The sequence below is a fragment of the Balaenoptera ricei genome, chromosome 4, assembly GCF_028023285.1.
Source record: "Balaenoptera ricei isolate mBalRic1 chromosome 4, mBalRic1.hap2, whole genome shotgun sequence".
Classification (NCBI taxonomy): Eukaryota; Metazoa; Chordata; class Mammalia; order Artiodactyla; family Balaenopteridae; genus Balaenoptera; species Balaenoptera ricei.
The window spans coordinates 86,146,157-86,157,711 of NC_082642.1; the positions used below are offsets into that span (position 1 = coordinate 86,146,157).

General features: G+C 41.5%; 1 pseudogene; it reads right to left on the reverse strand.

The window, feature by feature from the left end:
- Positions 1-1,674: 1,674 nt before the first annotated feature.
- On the reverse strand, positions 1,675-2,668 carry LOC132364380 (stAR-related lipid transfer protein 6-like; annotated as a pseudogene).
- Between the last annotated feature and the right edge of the window lie 8,887 nt (positions 2,669-11,555).

The following is an 11,555-nucleotide window of genomic DNA, read 5'->3' on the forward strand; positions in this document are numbered from 1 at the left end:
AGCCACATTATATACACGTTGACTATGAGTCAATAAATAAATAAACTGAAAGTGTGAGGAAGAAGAGGATATTTACATTATTTCAAGGTACCTTGAAATGCCTGTTAATTACAAAGGGGAAAAGATCAGCTTTACAGTGGATCAGCTTTATAAGTCTGGCAGACTCTAACTAAGTGATCAAAGTGCACATCAACAGTAATGGAACAAATTGAAGATCATACGCGATGAGAAGAACACAGCATCACTCCTGTGATATTCCTGCCAGAGATGAATAACCTAGATCTGGTTGTGAGGAAACATCAGGAAACGTAAATTGAGGGATATTCTACCAAATAACTAAGCAGTAATCTTCAAAACTTCAAGGTTACAAAAGTGTTTCAAATAGAAATAATCAAAGAGACATGCATTGTGTGATTCCAAACTGCATCCTTTTGTTATAAAGGATAAAGGACATTATTGTGACAATTGGTGAAATTTGAGGAGGAAATGGTTGCAATTTATCAATGTGAATTTCCTGATTTTAATGGATGTGCTGTGGTCATGGGGAAGAATTTTCTTATTTTTTGGAAATATGGCATATTAAGTATTGGTGGGGGGGGGGGTTAAAAAAGTATGATGTCAGCAACATATTCTCAGATAGTTCAGAGGGGGAAACGTTTTTGTATGATACTTACAACTCTTCTGTAAGTTTGAGATAATTTCAAAATTAAAAAAAAAATCTAATCAGATGCAATGATTTAAACAGTTCCTAGAGATAACGTTCTACTTTAAGGCAAAATACACTACCTGCCTTTCCCTTGCTTCTGTTTCTCTAAGATTATCTGCTTGTGAATCACTATGCTGTATACCTAAAACTTACATAATATTGCAAATCAGCTATACCTCAGTTTAAAAAAAAAAAAGATTGGGAGTTTGAGGTGCTTGTGTGAATGGAGAAAAGGGGATTATGTGACATCTTGATATGGAGGAAGGCAGGAGAATCAGCAGATCCACATGGTTTCCTTGTACCATCTGCTGGTTCCTCTGGTTTCTGAGGCATTGTCTTTGTCAGTGATTGCAGCTAATATCTACCATCAACCGGTATTTCTCTCTGGCCTTGGTTAATCTAGTGATGCTCCCTGCCTGCCTCTACCTTATCTTAGCTCTTACTCACATTTTAGACCCTTCTGAGTCTCTATGCCCTCTCTCTGGCCCCCTGAAACAAGCAGTTCAGTCCAACTTTTACTGTGGAGTTTCCCCTCCCCTTGCTATATGGCCCTGGGGCAAGTCATCTGCCTCAAAAAAATCAGCCATTCTTGAGATTTCCTTCTAGGACGTAATGCAGGTCTACATCTATAGGAGCCCCTGGCCTCATGGGCTTCTTCAGATCATCTAAAAGTGCTTAGTATTTAAATAGAAATAATGTGGTATATTCTAAATGAGGATTTAGAGCTGCTTAGGGAAACTAAATATCATGGCCTTTCTCTATCTAATTGTGTTGCCAAATTTATTTATTTATTTTTTTGAGATTAAAAACTATATTTAATGCTTCCCTTGTACAACTATGAGCTCTTATTTTCACAAAGTACCTTCAGTAGTTTGTTCAAGAATACTGTTTAGAATAGTGTAACAGTATTTATGCATATTGACTTAGAAGTAAAAGGCAGTAACTGCCACACATGATTTTAAATGGCCTCATTTCTTCTTTAGGAATGATGAATGCCCATTATGATGACATTCATCCACGTCCTGATGGAATTTTGTTTGCCTTTATTCCATCTTTTACATTGAGGATGAAGCTTACTAAATTGGAAGGCATGGTTGCTTAAATTAATGACGGGGCCAATTTTCCTCTCATTTCTTTCTGGACAAACATCACTAGTTTGGAATACGCTGGGTTCCCTGGCAGAGGTGAACACATATAGCCACAAGCATGGTTACAACCACGAATATAATTTGAAGATGGAGGATATGCTGGAAAATCCACACTAGTAGAACTGATAATATCCATATTCCCTTCGTAGTGCTTCAAATACACTAAGTCGATAAAGTCTCGGGGGGATATTGAGCCCATGGCAAAACTTTGTGTAATGGTATGACACATGAATGTGTCCGAATCAATTTTTTGTACCATGTCGTACACTCTTCAATGATTTGTCCCGTGTAATTCTGTTTTCAGGTTTGTAGAGGAAATCAGATAGTTTAGATGTTTATTCGGAATTATTCCTTCAACACGATATAGATTTCCATGGAATTTTTTAGAAGCCTTGCTGGAAACAGTTACCTGTTTCTCAAAGAGGAATAAAAATCCACAAATAAATTAGTGAAGTCTTAACCACTTTCCAGCCTGATGTTTCTTGATAGTAACCTAAAATTTCTTGAGCAGTTTGTTGGGCAAGTGCCTTATAGTCGATCTACATTTCCTAGTAGATCTAGTCCAGAATTTTAATAACTATTAGGACTCTTCTCCAAATCCTTGTGGAGATCTCCATACCTTTCAACCTGGTGATGTAACATCGGATGAGCTGGAACATATTCAGATAGAGTAATGGTCAAGGATATCTTCACCCATAGGGTCAGCGGAAAATAAACACAAACCAAGATTGAGATGGCATTTTTTTCTGATAAGTTGAAACTGCATTCTTCGCACCTCATATCCTGTCCCAGCCTCGTAGACAGGTTCACACATGTTGTTAAGTGGGTCTTTACATCTGTTTGTATAATCTCCCTCTTTCTGGGCTGCCTGACTGGGTCCCCAATCCGTACTGCATCACTGCCATTCTTCCCTGGGAATCAAGGTCCCCAAGGAGTTTGTTAAGTGCCATCCCTGGCCAAAATCCCTCCTCCAGTCCCGCATCTGCTTTGAGGGTGAGGGGCCGGCTGGTAACCCAGGAAGGCCGGGCTCAGGGATGGGAAGGGGAAGGCGCTGAAGAGGAGGGGAAAAAGTGGTCGGGGGATCTGCCCCTCCGGCCGAGTCGGTGTCTTATCCTGAGACGGGGTGCTCTGAAAGCGGGGAGGCCGAGCGTGTTGGAAGGACTGGGCCTGTAGGGCTGGCTCTCAGCGACCGAAACGGTCCCCATCCCCGCCCCGTCCCCTCTCGAAGCCCCGGGAAACTGGCCGAAGGAACCTCAGCCTGTCATGCGCAGACCGGCCGCGCAGAGCCGTGACCGAGGTGGGGAGGGCGTGCGGGGTAGCGACGTGGAGGTAGCCCAGAACCTCCCCACCCCAGAAAGACCCGGAGGGGGAAACTACACTTCCCAGCAGGGAGAGCGACCTAACGGCCCCCCCCACCCCCTGCCCCTGCCCCTGCCCCTCGCCCCTCGCCCCTCGCCCTGCTAGCCCCCAGCGCCCGAGTGCCACGCATCACCAAGTTTATTTTGACATGGTCGGTATGCGGAATTCAGCCCACCAGGGGGTCTCTTTCCAGAGTCTGAAATGGGAAAGGACAATGTTCGCTCTGCTCTCAGGCTTCACCTGAGATTAACTAATACATCTCCTCTCTGCAGGCTGAAGCCCACAGCTGAGAAGTCAGGACACTTGGGTCTGCCCACTACACGCAACTGTCTTTGTGCCCTGTGTACCTTCCTTTCCCCACCATCCTTCTGGCCCAGGGAGAGCAGACTTTCCTCCAGATCACTTCCTCCTACCTTTCCATTCCCGCCACAAGGCAAGCCATTCTTGGTGGGCCAGTCTTTCATCCATACAAGACACACTCCCAGACTTAGTTGTTAGACCTTTGTCTTGGTATAGAGCTTAACTCCCTGCCTTAGGGCATTTAACTAAGGGCATTGATCTAAGATATTTAAAGCAGCAAAGGAAGGACACCAGGAGATCTAATTATCTTATATAATGTTTGTTATGACTCTGTTATTCCTGGGTGTAAAATTCTCTTTCCTAGGACTTATGGAAACCAGTGATCCTGCAAAAGCCCAGAGTCCAGGTTGGCCGTGGTGCAACGAACAAAATAGAGGACCTGTATTCTACTCCCTGTCCTGTCAATGAACCATCTATCTCCTGCAAGCTGGTTAACATCCCTGAGCTCTGGCTTTCCTACTGGTTAAATGGGAATGTTAAAGATAAAAATCTAAATTTACAAAATACTTTTTTTTAAAAATCTCTTTATTGGAGTATAATTTCTTTACAATGGTGTGTTAGTTTCTGCTTCATAACAAAGTGAATCAGCTATATATATACATATATCCCCCAAAATACTTTTCTTGATAGTCTCTTATTAAAAGGGGTAATTAACTTGAATAGACATATAAGTGATGCAGTATAATTCAGTAAAAAAGAAAAGAGGTGGGTAATAGGAGGCTGGAGTCTAGTCCCCTCACTGTCATTAAGGAACTTCGGGACTTTAGTGATTAGTTTCATCACTAGTTTCATCATGTGGCAAATGAAAATAATAATATCCATCTGTGTCTATAAGGATAGAAAAGCACTAAGAGATTGAAATGAAATAAATTTTTAAATGATTTACGTGTTGCTATATAAATAGAACAGTATTAAATTTACCAGATTTTCTATAAAATCATTCTTAGAATCTATGCAGGGGAACGTTTTATCTGTTGAAGACAATTAAAAATAGGTCCATATAATACAGATTAAAGCCCTGGAGATAAACTCAGTCCTTTAATGAAGTCTGCTGCAGAGCAAAGAGTGTAAGAGCACTATCCCAATTGACTATTTAATGCCTGATTAAATACAGGATGGCCTGTGAAAGTAACAAGCAAACTATTCAGGCAGTGGGATAAGTTTTGAGAGAGGGGGCAGTGGAAATACTCCCTATAGAGAATTTTAAAAATACTAAAACCAACAAAAAGTCAACGTACTTTTTTATTACTACCATGTGCTAGTGATTGTGAACCATATCAGTGATCATATACCACCCCTTTCAGAATGGACCACAGCTCTGCCCAGTTCCCCCACCCTGCCCTTGTTATAGCACCGTGTTCAGGAATAGAGATAGAACTTCATTCCTGCAAGGACAATCTACAGGCTATAGGACACAACACCTCTTTATACACACACACACACACACACACACACACACACACACACCCCTCATTTGGCAGTACCTGTTTGACCTTCCTGACCCAAGATCTAGAGGATCTTATAAGATTTGCAACAGAAGCTTGTCTACAAAAGTTGGGGCTCAGCCATGCTTACCAGCAGCCGAATTGGAAAGATCAAATCTGGGGAGGCCAATGTCTCCTGGAATGTGAAGAACTGGCTTTGACTGAAGATGAAATTTTATGAAACTCTTCTATGGCGGACCATCTTTATCAACTACTTGCTCTTGCTTCATATTTTAGTTTTGAAATATTTTCTCTCATTGCTTCTCACTAAGAAACTATTCTTTTTGACTCCCCATAGTTAGCCAGCTAATGAATCATTTATAACTTGCCATTAACAGCCAAGTTCTAATATGTCTAGATATGATTTCTATGTGTTTTTCAGACACAGCTTATAGGATTTTTTTAAACTGCTCTGGGGGTTCTTTTAAACCCTCAAAATCTGCAAAATTCAAGTACAGAATCTCTAAGACTGAAAACTTTCCTATAGAAAGTATTGATAATTAATAACTAGATGATTTAAAAAGTCTTTGTTGAAAGGAATAATATGTACTTGCAAGCATAATGGGAGTTTTCAGTTTATTTCCATTTGTTCACTTATTATGTCTATCTTCCTTGAAATCTATAAACCTAAATAGAAGAGTTGTTTTAAGCATTTGTTTGCTTATTTCAACCCCTCAAGTCATCTCTGGGTCTGTTCCTATTGACTACTACTCACTTCCCCCTGTTATGGGCCACATCTTTCTGGCTTTTTTAAGATAACTACCCAGTAATTTTTAAATTATATGCTAGACATTGGAAATGCGGCATTTTTAAGAGTCTGGTTGTTTTTCTTCCAGGAAGGAGTGTTGAATTTTTTTACGGCAGGAATAATTGACTGCCAGATCAGCGGGATACCTTGGAGGCTTGTTTTTAAGCTTTGTTAGATGGGGTCTAGCACAGCCCTTAGTGGAGAACCTGGTCCCACTGGCTCCCAGGGCGAAAGCCCGCAGTGTTCAACCAAGTCTCTTCACTCGGGATGGTCGTGCTCTGTGGGAAGTCCAAAACCTCCCGTGAGCTCACAGAACCCCCATAGCTGTTTTCTGCCGGTCTCACTGAGCTGCGCTGTGTGTAAGAATTGTATTTGGACGAAGATAAGAGGACCAATAGGTGGATTTCTCGAGCTCCTTCTCTGTGTGACTCCCTGCTCCTGGTACCCTGGCCCACAAGTCCCAGCTGCCTCAGCATCCCTACTCAGATCTCTGCTCTTCAGTCAGCTCAGTGAAACTGCTTGGGCTTCCCCTCCCCCTCCCAGACAGTGCCCCAGGCTAAAGGCCATCCATCCATCAAGGGCTCACTTAATGACTTTTTCTTCTCTTAGGAGTCAGATTCTTGAGCTGCCTGTTATCCAATGTCTGAAAACAGTTACTTCATATTTTATGTCTGCTTTTGTGTTTGTTTAAAGCACAAGTCTAGACCTGACAGTATCAGAAGCAAAGACTAGTTTGCTTGCTTTTACTTCTCGGTTTTCAATGTAGTCATAATTTTTAAAATACTTCTTATTGATCTTTTAAAAAGTATTATCTGGGGCATGATTTTCCAAAATGTGTTCCATGAAAAATTAAAAGGACTCTGCATTAAAATAGCTTGGAAAATGCATTTGTCTTGACAGCAGGACACCTCAGAGCCATAAAAAGCTAATTTAGATTGTAAATTTTCAAGGGACTATATTACTTGCATTTTTCAAATTCATTTGACCACAGTATCCATTTTTAACAGATTGTCTTATGGGAGTACGAGGCAATGGACCACTTTTTGGGTACTGCTGCTCTGTGGCTGCTATTTATTAATTTTATTAAAAATTTATACACCTAATTAAAAGGCAAGTATGGTTATAACTATCTTCTAAATTAATTTTTAGATGGAAAATAAGCTTAGCTTCTTCTTCCTCTCTCTAATCCGCTTCCAGCCAAAATTATTCCAGGAAGTCCTCAAGAAATCTATGGAGATACATGTGTACATATACATAGATTCCCAATGGTTAAGTTTGCAGTTGGGCCCTTTCAATATTTTATGTATCATGAAAAAAGGAGAGTTTTAAAATTAGAAGTGTAATTTTACATTATGAAAACATGGGTTTCATTTTGACATTTTTTTTCCTAAAAGAAAAAGGCATTTGTTTTTAGATACTTTATGTCAGTTATTTTTCATTTGGTGAAGTTATTGTCTTATTGTGCTTTTTGATAAACGAGGTATCACTAAAGATGTGAGAATGACGAGCCTTCAGCAGCAGCAGCAGCAGCTGTTGGATCTCTTCTTTATCATTAATAATTAAATTATTTTAAGTATTTTTACAGCTGACACAAAGATCTGGGCACAGCTGGTCTCGTTGGGGAGCAACTCTAGGAATTCCTACCGTAAGTCTAGGAATTATATGGAAACAGCAGAGGTAACAGACACGAGCACGATCGACTGAGGGAGATTCAAGGCCCAGGGTGCAATCTCATTCTTCCATTAACATCTGCCAAGCAGCGTTCCTCTCTAGACCTCAGTTTCCCCAACAGGACAATGAGGTCCTTGGACTAGGGGATTTCAGTGTTTCTTTCTAGCTCTTACATTCTCCGGATCTTGTTGAATAATACTATATTAACTAAAAAGTGGTAAGAATGTCACTTCTAGAAAGCATTCCCTCTATGCCTGGAGTAGGAGAGATTTGTTCTGAAAAACACTGGAAAATATGGCTGTTGAGCAATTTGTGGGTTCATTTTAGCTTTACGCCTGTAAACAGAAAAATCCTTACCCTTCATGTTTGTCCTTCATGACTTAAATAATTCCCCTAATCACAATCAATTTGTCATCTGTCAAAACCTCACATTTCAGTCCTTGTCAAGTGACAGAGGTGATGGATTTTCTTCTAGAAGTTTATTCCGTGTTCCTTCCTACAGATAGCAGAAGATTATAAAGCAGGAAGGAGACGTTCTCCCCTAAGATACAATAGAATTCTGCAGAGAACCAGAACAAAAGGTTTTTAAATCCCTAAATGAAGCCAGGAGGAAAAAAATAAGTCATTCTAGTTTTAGTTGCTAACAAAGGCAGAGAAAGAAAAAATCAGTTGCTATGTTACTTCTCCATTAGCCAAGCTCAGCACAAAGTGAAAGAGGATTTCCTGATACAGCTCTATATTATCTTCAACTGCCTTATTGGTTTAGATTATAGCAGAAAAGAAAAATCAAAGATCAAGACTTTGTTAGTATAGCTATCTGTAGGAGTATTATATATGGACACCATGGGATGCTCTGTGTTCTTGTCCTGTCCGTGGACCTGGAGTTGCAAGGTGCGGTTCCTGGGGCTTCACTCCCCGAGGCAATGCATTTCCCCAGAGTGGTGGAGCGCCTTACCTGAGGGTGCTGCAGACAGGAGACAGGGCTCACGGGTGGAAATGCAGCAGGAGGTTAGCCCTGAGGGTTAAGGCAAGTCCATGACGGGAAAAGGAGACTTGAAGTCTAACTCAAGGAAGATGAGCAACAGAGTGCTGTCCCCTCGCTAGCCCATTGGTTCAGCTTTCTCGTTTTGGAGTCCCATAGGGCATAGTGGCTAAGCACAGACTGTGGCAAAGACAGCTGCTTACTAACGATACGAACTGGGGCGAGTTGCTGAATTCCTCTGAACTTCTGTTTCCTCTTCTGTAAGATGAGGATAATAAATATAATAAAAATAAAAGAGGTGAAGATAATAACCTTAAACTTAAGATGGTGAGGAGTATTAAATGAATGAATGCAAGTAAACTGCTTAGTACCTGGCTTATCAAAGTTGAAACATTAGAACTACTACAATCACGCCCTACTGCCCTCTAGCTTTGACTGCTTCTAGCTATTCTTAGTGGCTTCTAGAATATAAGCTCCAAGAGGGCACAGATCGCCTCCTTCAGGTTCAGGATTGTATCTTCAGCCTAGTAGAGTACCTGGCATATGGTAAGTACTTCATGAATAACTGCTGAATAAATAAATGCATTAATAAATGAACGAATTTCTAATCAGCACTCTTGGACAACTTGCCTCCATCTCTGTGAGGGAGGGTCAGGCAGCCACCAAACACTAGTGCATCCCAAGGTGAAGGGCTCTGACCCTTCCTGGTTTGGCCGGGGACTCTGACACATGCCTGATCATTCATATTATATGGCTCTAGTGATGTAGGCAAATGTACTTGCTTTTTATTACAGTTTCCAGCAGTTTGGTCCAAGTCTCTTTTTGTATGTGTGTGGGAGTGTACCATGTATCCCTCTTTGGTATTTTCACATAACCATTTTAAAATTCATGGTGCTGGGCCAATTGAGTAGTAATATCACTTTGCCCTGTCTCCCATATATTTCCCCAAAGGGAGCAATTACAGCAGGCATTTCACTTCATCTGCTCTTCTACAGTAGACAGTATCTGTACACAGACAACTCGTTATCCTGACACAAATTTTCCACCCTGAGACTCAGCCACTTGAAATCTGCTTTAAAGCCCTGCCCATGGGATGACTACCACGTTTTAATATGTCTCTTGAGGGATCTCATTTCACAGGCAAGGAAAAGAGAGAAAAGATGGGTGAATAGAAGAAGGCATGTCAGTGGTGATACAAACAGCAGGCTCAGGAGTTGACGACTGTATTGGTAGAGGATAACGCAGAGGGTCAGAGAGGAGTTAGAGGGATGAAGGAGGTGGGCAGGAAAGCAGCTAGTCACCAGCGGCCTCCCACAGCGAGCTGTTCATACTTCTTATTATAGCATGCACCACCTTTTATGCTATTTTTCTTTTTCTAAAAGTTGTTCCCTACCACTACATTGTAGACTTGATGATGTAGACCCTGTCTTAGTCCAAGAGTCTAACATAGCTTCTGGTGTATAGTAATTCTTAAAAATGTTGAATGGGTGAGTGAATTAGTGGATGGAAGGATGGATGGATACCCAGAATATAAGGGAGAAGGGAGAAAAGTGGAGGTTATTTAATAGGAGCTCTCCAAGTTTAGTACCCAGAGTCGTTCCCAAAGTTGACCACAGGTGCAGAGCCTCCGTGGGTTCGGACTGAGGGAGCCTCTCCCCTGAGAAGGAGAGGATGGAGGGAGGCATAATTTTCAGTCAGTAGGCTGAGTTCAGTATGATAAAGTCCAAATATATCACCACCTGGGAACCAGAATCAACATCTAGATTTGGAATTGGAGGCAGTAGCTTGAAAAAAAGTGGACAATAGTTCAGGATCCTTACTGGAAAAAGATATTGTTATCTAATTAGGTTTGATGTGTCTTCTTAGGAGGGCTTATGAGCAGACTGGCCAGTTCAAGTGTATCAACCAACATTGCCCTGCCAACCCATTGGTAATTAAAACCATAAGCTTTGGATTTGAAGCAATAAGGATAAGGTCTGAATACTACCTCCACAGAGCTCTTTCTTACAGAAAAGGTAGGGCACTGGAGAATGATTTGATTGTATTTGAAAGGTGGAGGGGATGGAGACTTCAGCATAGCTTCAAGATTCAATAGGAGTATGGTTAGGCCTCAGAGTGTAACTCTTCTTGGACGAGGAGAAGCACGCAGTGGTTGGATTTGCTCTTATACTTGGGGTACCAGAAACTACTGTGCTGCCAGCCTGAAAATATGAAGATCTGAGGCAAGAGAGAGCACATTGTAGGAGAAAGCCATTCAACCTATAATAGGAATGCTGAGGGTTTTAAATTCCAGAATCTGAGATGGTTTTCCAGGAATAAAATTTCTACTGAAGGAAAAATACCAAGAGTACCTTATTTAGGGGTGTTTTAAGGGTACACAAGGTTTGTTCTAATCATATATGCTGAGACACATAGACATGGAAGTGAGTGTGATGGAGGAGGAAGTTTGGTGTATTCACAGATCCCCAGAAATGGAAGGCACAGCGTGCCACTCTGTGGGACCACATGGAGAAGCACCAGGGTCAAGCAGAGGCAGAGGGAGAGAGGGAAAACATGGGGAAGAGCCTTTATTGTGTTTTTTTGTGGGATGGAATGGGTGAATCAGGGTAAGCAGGCTTAGAATGGCTATTTTGAATAATTTCAGCAGGCTCCAGGGTTTAAGGGCTGTCGCCAGTTATCTGCTACTTGGCTATGATAGTTAGGTTTATGTATCAACTTGGCTGAGCCATAGTACCCCGATATTTGGTCAAACATTATTCCAATGTTTCTGTAACAGTGTTTTTTTGAATGAGATTAACACTTACATCAGTGGACTTTGAGTAAAGCAGATTGCCCTCCATAATGTGTGTGGACTTCATCGAATCAGTTGAAGGCCTGACTAGAACAAAGACTGGTCTCCGCTGAGCAAGAAGTGATTCTGCTAGAGGTCTGTCTTTGTACTCAAACTGCAACTCTTCCCTGAATTTCCAGCCTGCCAGCCTGCCCTGCAGATTTTAAGAGCCAATTCCTTAAAATAAACTCTCTCTCTCTCCCTCCATACATAAATGCACACGCGCGCACACGCACACACACACACACACATGCACACACACCATTG